The sequence below is a fragment of the Plectrocnemia conspersa genome, unplaced genomic scaffold (assembly GCF_051122295.1).
Source record: "Plectrocnemia conspersa isolate PC_06_02 unplaced genomic scaffold, ASM5112229v1 ptg000011l, whole genome shotgun sequence".
NCBI lineage: Eukaryota > Metazoa > Arthropoda > Insecta > Trichoptera > Polycentropodidae > Plectrocnemia > Plectrocnemia conspersa.
Genome location: NW_028277175.1, coordinates 5,047,624 through 5,061,977, shown reverse-complemented (window position 1 = coordinate 5,061,977; position 14,354 = coordinate 5,047,624). Strand labels below are relative to the sequence as shown.

Genomic DNA, 14,354 nt, shown 5'->3' with positions numbered 1-14,354 from the left:
AATTTCTATTATATTTTATTTAAATCAAAGATATGATTTTTTAATATGCATAAATTTTATGTAAATCCGATAAAACTACAGAAGTTATAATAGTAGAATAATTTAAAAAAAGTTATTAATTTAAATTATGTTTTAATTTATAATATAGAACAATTTTTCCCTCACTAACTTTTTTCTGTAGAATTATTTTTAACGGAGTTGCGATTTCTTTATTTTTTTGAATGACCGTAATTTTGAAAAAGGATGGCGGTCTATGTTGGCTAGCGATATTTAGATATGTTTATCAGAAAAGTTCAATAGCGATCTGATTAAAACTGTGACAGTTGTATTCTTCAAAAAATAAAAAAAAACTATTTCCTTTTTAATACATTAAAAAAAGAAATTAATTTCTATTATAACATTTTTTTCTCTATGCTTTTTTTTCTATGATCCACAATTTTTAAACAACAATATGGCGGATCAAGTTACAAATTCTATTTTTTAAATAAAAAAAAAAAAAATATTTTCTTACACGAAACATTTTTTTCTTTTTCTGTATAATTATTTTTACAATTACCATTTTTTTTAATGGGCGCCATTTTGAAAAAGCTTAGCGGTTTAAATTGGCCAATGATATAAGCATATTTTTTTATCGAATTTAAATTTTTTTGAAAATGGTTTATTATCTGCCATTTTAAAAGATCAATATGGCGGATCAAGTCTGCTAACAAACATTACCGCGATATTTACAAACTCTATTTTTAAGAATAGAGATCTGATTAAAAGTACGGAAGTTTCCGTGTCCTCAAAAACCGTTATATCATATTTTTAAGCAGAGTAATGATTTTTAAATTTTGTTTAATTGCCGCCATTTTAAAACAATATGGTGCATCAAACTGGCTAACAAACACAGTTGAGATTTTATAAGGTTTATTTTTCAGAAAAGTTCTAGGAAAAAAAATTCAAACTATATTAGGAATCTAAAACAAACATTTTGTAACAGCTAAAAAAGATTGCTTGGTAAAATTTTAAGAGATACAAAAAAAGGACATTTAAATTAATAAAAACACGGCAATTCTAGTTTTGGATTGCTCCCGTGAGCAATTGATCAATGGTATGACAGGCATATTATAAATTTGCTTATTATATGAGAAATTTTACTTTTCCGGAGGGATTTATATATTTCTTATAAAAAATATAAACAATAACGGTGAAAAACTACTAATTAACAAACATATACATATGTATGTAGTATGTATATGCTATAAAATATTTACGATTTTTTTTAAAGCAGGAAGACTAACAAACCTAACTGAGATATTTATTAGATCATTTTTAAGCCTAATTTAAACTACAGTTATCGCTATATAGATTAACATTTTAATTGAGGGTAGTTTTGAGGTATACTGATGATATTCGAATAACTGTTTAAAGATATTATTCAATATCGAACATAAAAATAAAAGAATACTTTTAACTATAATATAGATACGGAGAAAACAAATTCAAGTTCAGTACCAATCGTATAGTAAATTAAAATACATTTTGAATTGAAACCAGTGAAAAACAAGAGCAACATTTAAAACACCTGTATTCGAAAAAATGGGTCGAGGACTAACGTTCGACGCCGTGTTTAATCCGGTATATAATAAATAAACACAAAAATAACTTTTATACACGCAAAGCGTCCGGGACGCGTGAACAGCTATTAATTAACTAAACGACAGATGAATAAAACACGAGTATGAGATCATCGCACACGTTATTATAGTAGTGGTTTATGGTCGGTGAGCGCACTGTTATGATCACTTGAATTAATTGAAACGAAAAAAAGATGGCGATCGTCGGAAAATGGACGCAGTTTTCTCACACTGTTCGCGAACACGGTGTGTTTTTTAACGGCGACGCATGGCGCATGGCGCCCGGCATGCATCGGCAGATGCACGTAAACACGCGGGTCGGAGTGTAGTACAGCGGCGGCGCAGCGATTGGAAAGCAAAGAGGGTGCAATACGACGGTACGTTACCGCGAGCCGCGCGATTCCGCGTGACGATAATACGACCGTACAATGCGAGCTCTCTGAGCGTACTGAGGCGAAAGCACTGTTGGTCTTAACGGGAATTTGAATTTTCGCGCCCTCGCAAACGGAAAATGGTTTCATATTGTTTTGTTTGAATCGACATTGTTTAACCATCATTTTATTATTTAATAACAAATCTAAATTGTGTTTTAAAATATTGTAAATTTATAAAGTCAATACAATATATTTTGATTATTGCAAATATATATGGCCAGTTTTGTGTATGTTATGACAGCATAACATATGCTAGCTTACAGTGACACATATTCAGGACAAAATATGTGTGCTGATAACAATATTTAAGCAATTGATTATTTTTTTTATTATCAATATATTTATTTGCTTATTACAATACTGTGAATATATACAAAGAATTAATAATCACCAACAATTTTGACAGTGAAATATGTCATATCTAAAATACTATTATTTTACAAGGTAGTCGCAAAATTTTCATTAGTACATGACAGGTATAAGCCTAATGCGTTACAACAGGGTAAACGTAATCAATAATATTTGCTATATATTTTATCTCCATTTAATTTTTAAAATACCTGTAAATGTGTTTCACGATTTATTTCTAGATATCGCAATGGATTATATTTTATAATAAGATACATTTTTTATGTTAAATATTATAAATTGAATACTCATGTTTACAGAAAATATTCAATTAAAACATGAAAACGCTGATCAAAGCAACGTTTTCTTCAATTTTAATATAAATACATCAGTGACAAGATACATACATATATACAAATTTTATGCTCTGAAAGGAATTCACGTCAAGGCTTAATCTCGGCGTGGAAACGTCAAAAAATGCCATCGTTAAATTTTCACCGTCGTATCGACTTACTGTACCAAAAAAACACATACATGTATTATATGTGTAATATTTAATTTCAAGATTACCGCAAGAATTTCAACCGCTGCTGGGTATCGTCAAAAAAAGATACTTGCGGTTTGAAAAACCGTCAGCAAAGCATCCATCGACAAGTGCGTCAAAACACACGTGGGAATTTGCCAATAATTCATCTCGGACCGATATAATCTTTTGATTGAATACGTTATGTATCGGTAGTTAGCGTCGTTTGTGATAAATCGATTACGATTATTGCGGAGGTGGGTCATAAAAGACACGACCGTAGGTCGAACCGAAAATGGACGTGACAGAACATAATGGCGTGACATTCTGCCAATTATTGATAGTGATCGTTAAAAATCAATATATTTTAACACTTGTGTGTGTAAACATGGATTGTCAATCAGGTTTGGACGCAACTTAATGGAGCGCTTTCTTGCGTATCTGATGCTGTGTTTTTCATTCACTACTCAGATCAGATGCTTAGTTAATTATTAATGAAAAACTAAGGATCAGTAACGTCAATAAAGTAGAGTACTCTGATAGCTATAAACTTGAATTCCCAACACATAGCCACCAGTAAGTAGCACGCTCACCAGGGACGTGATTTGGGGAGGACAGGTGAGGCATTTACCACTTGAATTTGGCCAGAAAAATGCATGTCTTTTAATGAAATACTATGAATCGAAATATTAAATAAACGACCATCGACAGGCCAACTTTTGTTCCCTCCTTCCTATGCAAAAAGCTTAAATTTCTTGTTATCCCTCAAATAAAATAAAAAAAACATTTTCGAATCTATCCTAATAATATTTTTTAAAATATGTCATTTCAGTGAAATCATATCAGAATACATTTTCCCCAGTAGATATATATTTTTACCAGTTAAATTATAATTTACCTGGCAGGTGCTAGTAATTTTTTTCACAGTTTGCCAGTTAAGATCGCTTTTAAAACTTATCCACTTAAAGTAATTAATGTGTTATGGACAGAAACCTCATTTAGAGGGGCGGGGGGCAAGTGGGAGCATTTGCCCTTTTTGTATTTAGCCAGAAAAATGCATTTAATGAAATATCATGAATTTTAATAAAATAAAAATATTTTAAAAACGACCACTGACTAGCCAAATTTTGTCCTCCCTCCCCCCACAGATAAAAAATAAAATGACGTCCCTGGTTCTAAAACAGAAACATTCGGGTTATCACACCTCTGTTTCTTAGTCAACACTTCAAGATGCCAACCCAAATAGAATGATTTAAAAACGCGATTGTCGAGCCTCATAATTTTATTGTTCTGTAAAATAACAGTTTTGCGACGTTTAACGGTGAGACGCTCTAGAAATTTAAAACGTAATTTTTAATATGATAACAAAAACGGTTCACAAGCGTAAATACTAATTACGTATAATGCACATGTCCCATCATGGCCTGTTGAACACACATACAACACATTTTTATATCCGACGGTAGATTAGAGACAAAACAGCAACGTAATTGGGGAAAGAGCGTTAGTGAAATATATTTTTTGCAAACGCATTATTTTTATTGTTTCTTATTGCAAATTTTTGGGTAAAAGTCGAAATCGGTATTTTCACTTTTTTTGGTGGATTGCTACCTATCAATCAAAAGTTTTTTTTTCTAATAGTTTTTATATTCTAACTCAAAAATATTTTTTATTTTTTTATGGAATACTAAAAGTAAAATATACAGAAATTGCTTAAAAAATAAAGTTTTAATTTTATTTTATTAAAACATAAATCAATTAAATATTATAAAAATGTCAAACACTATATTTTTGTATAAAAAGAACCAAGTGGCAGGTATTTTATCTGTAATATGAAGAAAAAACTCAGAACTTTCTATCTGGTATAACTACATTTGCCACAAATATAAAACAATTCGCTTTATATGTAGGTTTCTAATTGTTAGTTATTTCGATGCAGTTAATTTTATTTTTCATTTCAATGATTGATTGTGACAAACGATAATGAATAATATATAAAGTTTTGGGCTCTAGGTTGAAATTATAAATTTTCTAATAAAAAAAGTAAAATTTTTAATACATAAACCACTACCAAGTTTTTTTACAAAATTATAATTTTTCTATTGTAGAAAATATGTTTGAGGTGTAATATGTTTTTTCTTACATGCAACATTATGTTATATCATAAAAATTGCTTTTAAAATTGGCCAGTAAACTCTCATTTATTTTAGACAAATGATTAGCTTTGATTTACTATTCTTTTTTATTACACACATACTTACAATTGCTATTTATACATAAACTAACTTACAAAAACTGTTATATATTCCAGAATTAACAGAAACCAGCTAATGTTTAATTTATTTTAAATTCATATAAATATAAACACATACATATATACATCAGGAATTGTGCCATTTACATTCACAAAGAAACAAGCCTAATGTGCACTAATATACCGCAAAAAATACCATCTCCGAGCGAGCAGGTAGCGAAGCGAAAAAATAAAGATGTAAATTGATTTAATACTAAAAATAGAGATAATTCACGGATAGATAGGTAAAAAAAAAAACACTTTTTCTTAGCAAAAAAAAATGCTTTTACGCCTTCAAAAATCATTTGTAAATAAATTTGTTTATGGGTGGTATCTACTATGACCGAAATTCGCAGAATTCGTGCGTTGAACGAAACAAAATGTTGGAATTAGTAATTAATGATTAATTAAAATAATTATTATTAATCTATTATTACTTTTTAATTAAGCAATATTATACGGGCAATTAATTGATTATATAAATTAATATTGGTAAAAACCGAGAAAAAAATACGAATATATCTAAATATTCAAATACTGCATCCATTTTTTATTCAATATTGGAATACTTGAAAACTACGAATAATTGAGAATCCTAATCGAGAGCCACCTGAATACAAGAGTTCAACCCGATCTTTGCTACGACTTGGATGCTACGTGACGCTGCACAGTGGCGAGAATACGCATTATTGCACAAACTGTACTGCCTGTTTCAAAACTGTGTTCAAAGTTTTGCAGAGAACCAATAAGTACATACTGAAAAAATGCATTCAACTTATACTTTGAATCTTTATAGCAAAAGTTGTTATCCATTGCATTTACAGTGAAATATTTCTATGCGTCACACATCTCTGAGAGTTCTTCAATTTTATGTACCTACTGACAAAAATATATATTTTTACTTATTTCCAGTTTTATTTATGAATTGTTTTTATAGTTTGGAGTTTACCAAAATGTTTTTATTTAATAAATTTGTAAAAGGTATATTAATGAAATTGAAGGGTTAATAAACTCAGTTCATATCCTGTATGTCGATGCAGTAATTAAAATGTAATTATCTAAACTTGGACATAATAACTAACTTCCGTCAATATACTGTGTTGAAAATTAAAATTACAATAAAATATATGTATATTTACATATAAATAGACAACTGTAGAGTGAGAGCCAATTTGGATCTGGATGGTGATTTTAGTTCCAACAAAAATAGAGTATTACTTTGCCTTTTGTCTTGTAGTTAGAAAGATCAACACGATATTTTACACAGGTAAACATAATATCAAATTACCAAACCAAACCCATTATGAAAACAGATGCTTCCAAAACCACAATACTGCCATTTATCTTGTCGAGAAAAGCGCATTAACAAGCATATTCAAAGCAAATGAAGAATAATACTTGTCAAATTTAGTTTTTTTTTCAAGATATGAAAGAAATATGTGAAATTTTAACTGGCAATGAACCGAACAATGGCACCGTTAGACAACGATTTTTACTTGGAAGTATACTTATGGTATGGTCGCCATTGTCCTCTCGGATCATTATCATGATAATGATGTTGACATTCTTTATATCGCGGCACAGGAAAGGTGCTACGAAGCTTTCCGGTCTCGACACTTTTACAAAGTCTCAAACGAGAGCGCTGCTGGATCAGGAACGAGTCGAAGGTCGCAATAAAATTAAACGGCTCACTTTTTAGTGTCACTCCCACGCAAAAGTGTACGTACACAGGATATAAATACTCGGAGAAGATTCATTCACTTTAGTTCGGTTCGGCGGCTAGTTTGAGATGAAAAATTACGAAATATTCAGCAGCGGCTCAGAATAGACACAGAGAGAATGAGTCAACGTAAACTTGAAAATACGGGGTCGTCAACATCGGATGTTGAAGGGTTGAAGCGGTACATATCTGTCGACGTGACTAAATACCGAGAGAAACCGAATCTGCATGTGACTCAAATGAACAAAAAACACTTGCCCTTGGATCAGTTCCTAAAATGTAGCAAGAAGGAAAGAGTCACTTTATGCATTAATTAGTTCAAAGCGGACCGCCTTCGCGGATTCAGATCATTCTTTGATCTTCAACTATGAAACGTTTGTAAAGAAACTCATACTGAGCTTCTAAATTAAAGGCGTCGATCCATTTCTACGAAATGCACATTTGAATCTATCAAAAATATGACATGTATTTTTAAAATCTCAAGTGGATCTAAACATTCTTAGTTATCTCAAGAATAATTGTTCTTTGTGTCTGTTCTCGCCGTGTCGAGATTCTGGGTATCTAGGTTGCTTTTCTCGGTCGATTTGGCGTATTTCAGTTAAACTATCGTTTATTCCAAGTCAGATTTAAAGTGGTAGTTCTGGTTTATGTCCTTCTGATAATTGAGAGAAAGTCTAACATCTATATCTACTCTCGATACTTTAACCAAAGCAAAAAATAGTGTAGTTCGTAAGGTCTTGACTGGTAATCCAGAATCGCAGGTTCGAGCCACGGCAGCAGACTTAAATTTTTATTTATAAAAATGCGCTATTATGAAAAACCAGCCCCAGCCTAAAAAGTCTGGTGATTAATACTTACTTTTAAGTATTAATTATATCTGATTAAAAAAATAAAAAAATAAAGATAAGTAAATTTTAAAACTAATGAACAAAATATATCTGATGTATGATGTGTTTAACTTATAATAAAATTTGGCAATTTAATGTGCAATCCTACTCGGCAGATTTATCCGGTACTGTCATTTTTTTTGTTAAAGTAAGGTCCAACGGTTATAGTGCTTCAGCGCTATTAAACATCTCACAGACATGCCCACGAAACAATTTTTATTAATTTTATGACCTTTTTAACAAAGTCTCAACAAAAAATATAAGCAATAAATATACAATTTAAAGAATATTTTTATTTGATCCTCAACTTTCAAACGTTTTTCAAAACTTAGGGAATATTATATTTGTATGTTATGATTGTCATGTTGCAACGGAACAGTTACAATACATGAATATTTATTTTTCCGATCAATCATTATGTTTATTATCTCACGGATAAATATAGTGATGCATTAATACAATACATTGTGGCACTAAGTAGTTTATGTTATATGTGGCTTCTTAGAATTTGTTTCTGAATTGTTTATATATAAAAAATGGCGCATTTCTACAATGCTTTATCAAAAGCAAAATTTTTAACAGATCTCAGACATTGAAATATTGGTTATTTAAAAAAATAATCAGCCTTGTAGATTAAGCTTAATTGCTCAGGAAAGTTTCCTGGTCTTCTACTTTGAAACGCTTCTGTTGATCTTCATCCTGAGTTGCCAAAATCAACAGGCCGACTCATTTCTCTGCAATGCGCATGGCGATAAAGTGGTAGCAGTTTGGCTTGTCACAGAAATAACATATTTTTTCGCAACTCTTTCAGCCGATCCCTATCTGGGCGGCATATTGTTGAGCAGTTGCACAACAGCCGACTTCTTCGCACGGTTCTTTGTTGGAAAACGTTACGATCTCTTCGAAAGTTTTCCCACGTGACGTTTATTTAAGATACTCTCCAAAGTCGCACGTCCAAATGCGCTTCAACTAGACAAACAAGCATTAACGACTGACTATTTATTCAATGCACGATTACCGAAATTTAGAAAATATAAATAAGCGTAAATACTAAATTTAGCATATTGTTAAGCCAAACCGCACTCTACGAACTTTGCACAGGTGAAAGGTTATTAACATACGCACATATAATATGTTCATACGGGTGCATTATCATAACACCGTCAAAGGTTTTCTCTCGGGACGTTCAAAATGTAAATGTCTTTTTACGTATACGGGGAAATCTCGTTAATTTAGAAATATTACACAGCGAGTTTCGGAATTTTTAATGCGAGAAGACTCCTCCTTTGATGATTTATATTCCAACGACGACTTCCCGTCGTCGCAGAGAGGACTACAGGTCATAATTATTGTTATCAAGCAGGACAATTGGATAATCTACAGTGGCACGATTGACTTTTGAGGAGCGCCTATCGTCGAGATGTGCTCTGTTTCCGTTGAGTTCAAGTATCTAGGGAACTTATTAACCCTTTGGTTACCACACAATGAATAATATTTTGTTGTAAGCTAAATGAAAATTTACTTAATTAATCAACGTCATGCGTCGTGGTTAATGTCAGACTAGATTAGTGGACTTCGAATGACGTGCTTTTATTTATTTATTTAATTTATTTTTTATTAAAAGTCTGATCATCATGACTTGAGAGGTTTCTCCAATGCCAAATAATGGCCATTATATAAATAATAATTAAAAAAACAGTTATGGTGCACACTTAAAATAGATGAGCACCATCCCACATATTTTTTCCAGCTCGTGTTAAAGCAGTTTTTTCAAGCGCTGACGTCCTGGCCGCAACAGGCAAGAATCGGCTGCTTCCCCCTTCACGTAATACCTGCTCTAGATCAGAAGTCATCAGAATCCGCAACTTAACATGACGCAGGACTATAATACGTACATATAAAAACTAATATTTGCACAAAATATAGCTGAATTTCAAAACTGTTGAGAATGTAGAACTTTGTACATATAAAAATAACTCAAAATACATATTTTTAATTATTTTATATAATTAATATATCAGACGCGCAGCAGAAATTTTATATTTATCTAATTTTATCCATTGATATAAAAAGTAAATTAAACCATGTTTGAGAATTAACACCAATATGCTTAAAACAGAAGATACACCTCACAAAGATCCATCCAACCATCATGATTTATTGGTTTTTCTCCAATGCGTCATGATGGTCATTATACATTTGACAATTAAACATTTAAAATTAAATAATTAAAAAAATATGCTGCACACTTAAAATAGATAGGCACCATCCCACATATTTTTTCCAGCTCCTCAGAGCTATCGCCGAAAACATTCTTGTGTTAGGTAAGCTCATTGAGAAGCTGGATAGATGAATCTTAATGCAAGTGCGATTTTAATAAATCTATTGTAAAATTATGACACATTAATTAAAAGTCATTAATCTGCAAAACGAAGACATGCTACAATGAAAGGCAAATTCCAAGGAAATACAATTTCAGGTGACGAATATGGCCAATTAAGATAATATTACGTACAAAATCACAATTTTAGGCCTGCATTTTAAATAAATTATGAAGATAAGAAGTAATAAACCTAAAACCCCAGTTTGATGAAATGTTATCTCAATTACATTAGTTTGATTATTACTGGAGACACGTATTTTGAGCAATTTATAGATTCGAAAAGATGAAAATGTAAGATTTAGAAACTCACTTAAATTTTGCTTTCTGATCCGCCGAACCTAAAATATTTCAGATCAGGTCCTTTACAAAAAAGCTCTAGACCCCGGAACTAGATATGTGGCAGCTGAAGGCAAAAGAATAGTTCAAATACATTTATTGCTATTTTATTAGTAAACTTCAGGCGTTTTAAAAAATCAGATCAGAATCATTATTGGATAATAAACAGATAAGAATCGATATTAGGCATCGTGTTTCGTACATCTTAGAACGCTTGAAACATAGATACGGAAATAATAAACTAATTTAAACATATTATTATTATTAATCGTTAAAAATATTTTAGTACTTAATTAATAGTCTATATAATAAATTCCTCATGAATATTAATATGAATAACGATTAAAGCTATACCCGAATGAAAAAATCGATTTTATAATAGTAATAAAAACAAACACAGTATAAGATTAGGTTTTGGCAACACTAACACTGTCAAAACACAATTAATTGAATCATACTAAAATACACATGTTCATTTACATACATATATACTTTTTTACATGGAATGAGTAACACTTGGCCAGATTTGGTGCGGCGAACACAATCTTTGTAGATAATTTATGACGTCCGATTTTCTATAAGATCTAATGGTGTGTGCTTAGTCAATGAGGTGAAAAATCTAGTTTTTCCTCACGGAATTATTTTTATTACATTAAAATATGATTTCATTATTTGTTAAGAACACGAAAGTGAGCAGCGCGATACGCGCCATCTAATGGGGAAAAAATTCAGATCGACTTTCCCAGCAGAAAAATGAAAAGTTATTTCCATCTAGTTGTGATGCAAACGTTCAATCGATTAACTGTACGTACGTGAAGAAATTCATCTACGGTGTAAAAAGGTAGTAAACTTTATAGAAATTATATATAGAATCAGACCGTTAAAGGTTAGGAGCGCATACCAAGTATGACCAATTTTTTTTGGACTTGTATATTTTAACAGTTTGATTTATTTTGATTATCTATTATTTTTGTAAGGGTTATGATTTATTAATAATAAAAGCGTAGTGTTAAATAAAAATAAGAAATTAGGTGCATGTTTGTCGAGAGTTTAATTTTTAATATTTTTAATTGAAATGTCGCAAAGCACATTTCATAAATAATCACATTTTGAGTTCAGCACGCGAGTCGTAATTTTAGCACGCCTGACACACATAATGATTTTGTAAATTATGGCTTTTACAGAAAAAGAAATAATAAATAGTACAGAGGCTGCCAATTTTATTTTTAATAATTTGAGCAGCAAATAATGCTAAAAATACATATCTTTGAATAGAATAGCGTCTATTGAAAAATGAACAGTATATACAACCAAAGCTCTCTATATTTATTAGCCAGGAAAAGCAAAATAAATTTATAATACATTAGTCAATGCTAAAATTATTTTTACCTCAATATTTATGATAATCGAAGAATTTTAAAATCACTAAATATAATTGCCATTAATTTAGATATCTAAATAGACTTGATTTATTATTTTAAAAATTAATCTAATAAATAAATATTATAAAAACATTGTAAAATAAACAAAAAGAACACAAAAATATTATGAATTATATTTTTTAAATATTAATATTAATAAAACAAATAGTACGATTGAGATAAATCATAATAATGTTGTATTATAAAACATATATTATAATTATAGATAGATATATTTCAATTCCATTAAATACAGTGACTTAACCTTCCTTAACATGCAAAAAAATCCGCGCACTCCGGTGTTGTACACTTAGTGTACATGTATTTATTACAAAAATCTGACCATATTGATTTAATACAACACAGTTTTATTTAGCATATACTATACATCAACTCAAGCATGCACTCATATTCATACGTATACACATAACACGCACCTTAAAATAGCCATTAGAAAATTCATAGAGAATTCACGATCACAATCTTTAGTTATAATGTGTCGATAGAAATTTTACGATTTTTAATTTTAGGTATTTTCTTATCGTACCCTTTGATAAGTAAACGCATAATTAATATAAATTACTTGGATTATTTTTATATTATTCAACTCAATAGTTATCAGCAAATTTTGTGTTGCCACTGCAAGATATTTAATAATAATATTCTAAAATGTACGAAACACGATGACCGATATTGATTCTTATCATGAATTTTAAAAGTTGGATATAAACGTATACAAATCAGTTAATTTTATTTTTAATCTCGTCATTCCTTAAATTAAAAACTTTCTATATTATACCCAGTGAATAAAATTATTATGTTTAATTGACTACATTTTTAAATTGCATTTTTGGGTTATGCTACTGTGATAATTATTATCTATCAACAAGAAAAATGTTTCAGAATTCTACCCCGTGGATACAACGTATGTGCGCTTTTATATACTCAGGAATATTTAATGTAATTGTACTTTGTCAAAGTTCATCCGATTATAAATTACATATTTTTAAGTAAAATATTCAATTATTTTGATTAATGTGTTTCGTACATTTTTTATTATTAATAAAATGTACGAAACACGATGCCCGACATTGATTCTTATCTGATTTTTATGTTATGATTCTAATTTGATAAATAATTTTGATTTTTAAAAACACACAATTAGCAATAAATATATTTTTTTTATTATCCATAAACAGAAAAAATGTTTCATAAATATTTAAATATTTAGAGGTTGTATATAATTTAAATGTGATATGTTAAAAAAATTTAAATATTCTCAAGATCCTCATAAATAATTTATCAAAATTTCAAATTTATATGGTTTTAATTCAAGTGTGACTTATTACAGCTTTAAATTAATAGATCGCATTGAGCTTTTTTTAAATTACTCGTCACGACATTCACCCTTGAGATTAGGAAAATCTAGGAAAACCTAATCTATGATTATCGATTGGATCATAAACCAGGTATATTGTGCTGGTTAAATAATGAATTTTGAGTTACACTAAAAAAGCAATATTCACTTTCTAGTTATCTCAAACATTGCTACCTTATGTAAAGCGTTATTTTTTTAAATATTTTACTTCTGTTTGACTATTTTAATGAATACTGTTTTTTTAATAATAAAAGTGCGCATAGGTATATATAATCACACTAAATTCTCACGATATCTAAACAAAGACAATGTTTTGAATAATGATCTCTACCATGTGCATATAAATTCTTGGTTTCTTAAAAAAAAACACCATATCCTAAATCCCAAGAATTTTGATCTCTTCTTTTGATTAGTGGTACGTGATCTTAATAACAGCGAATGAGCTACCATTTCGTTACTATGATAAAAAAGGAATACTACATCTTTTGTGGACTTAGTGGTATTTATCCAGGGATTGCCAACCATTTAATATATTATTTAATTTAAAAAAATGTATAATATAAATATTATATAATACATACAAAATTAATATATTCACATGTACTCTTGGTATTGATTTTTTATACTCCCGTTTTCAATACACGTGTCGACTGTTTTTAACAACTGCCCTTTGATACGCTCGTGATTTGACAAAGGCCTATTTTGACTGCCTTTTTACCTGTATAGATCCTAGGTGCGTTCAGGAATGCCTTTCTTTTCATCTATACGCATTCATAAATTTCATTCTAAATAAAAGGCGTTCTCAAACTTTTCAAAGTGCGAATGGTGAAAAAATACAATAAAAACGCCAACAATGGCTCAAGGTTGAAAGATTCGCTCTCAGGACCGATTTTTAATTCGCGTGACGTCACGATTCGGTCACACTCGACGGGTTATTAGCGAAAAATACTTTTGTGCATATTTTAAAAGGCCTTTTGAATTTGGACAATCGCTAAAGATTTTCGATTCAAGT

The 14,354-nt window shown here is 30.1% G+C and overlaps 1 protein-coding gene across 22 annotated transcripts in view; it reads right to left on the bottom strand.

The window, feature by feature from the left end:
• raskol (Ras GTPase-activating protein raskol) overlaps nt 1-14,354 on the bottom strand; it is a 196,343-nt gene that overhangs the window by 51,782 nt on the left and 130,207 nt on the right. For 3 of the 22 annotated variants that reach the window (XM_088198380.1, XM_088198392.1, XM_088198394.1), the window contains exon 1: nt 2,006-2,069. The exons of 16 other annotated variants lie outside the window; for them this stretch is intronic. The gene's annotated coding sequence lies outside the window, so the exon portion shown is untranslated. Of the gene's footprint in view, nt 1-1,849; nt 2,070-14,354 lie in introns of those variants that run through there. 3 more of the 22 variants (XM_088198393.1, XM_088198395.1, XM_088198381.1) reach the window with 2 other exon arrangements.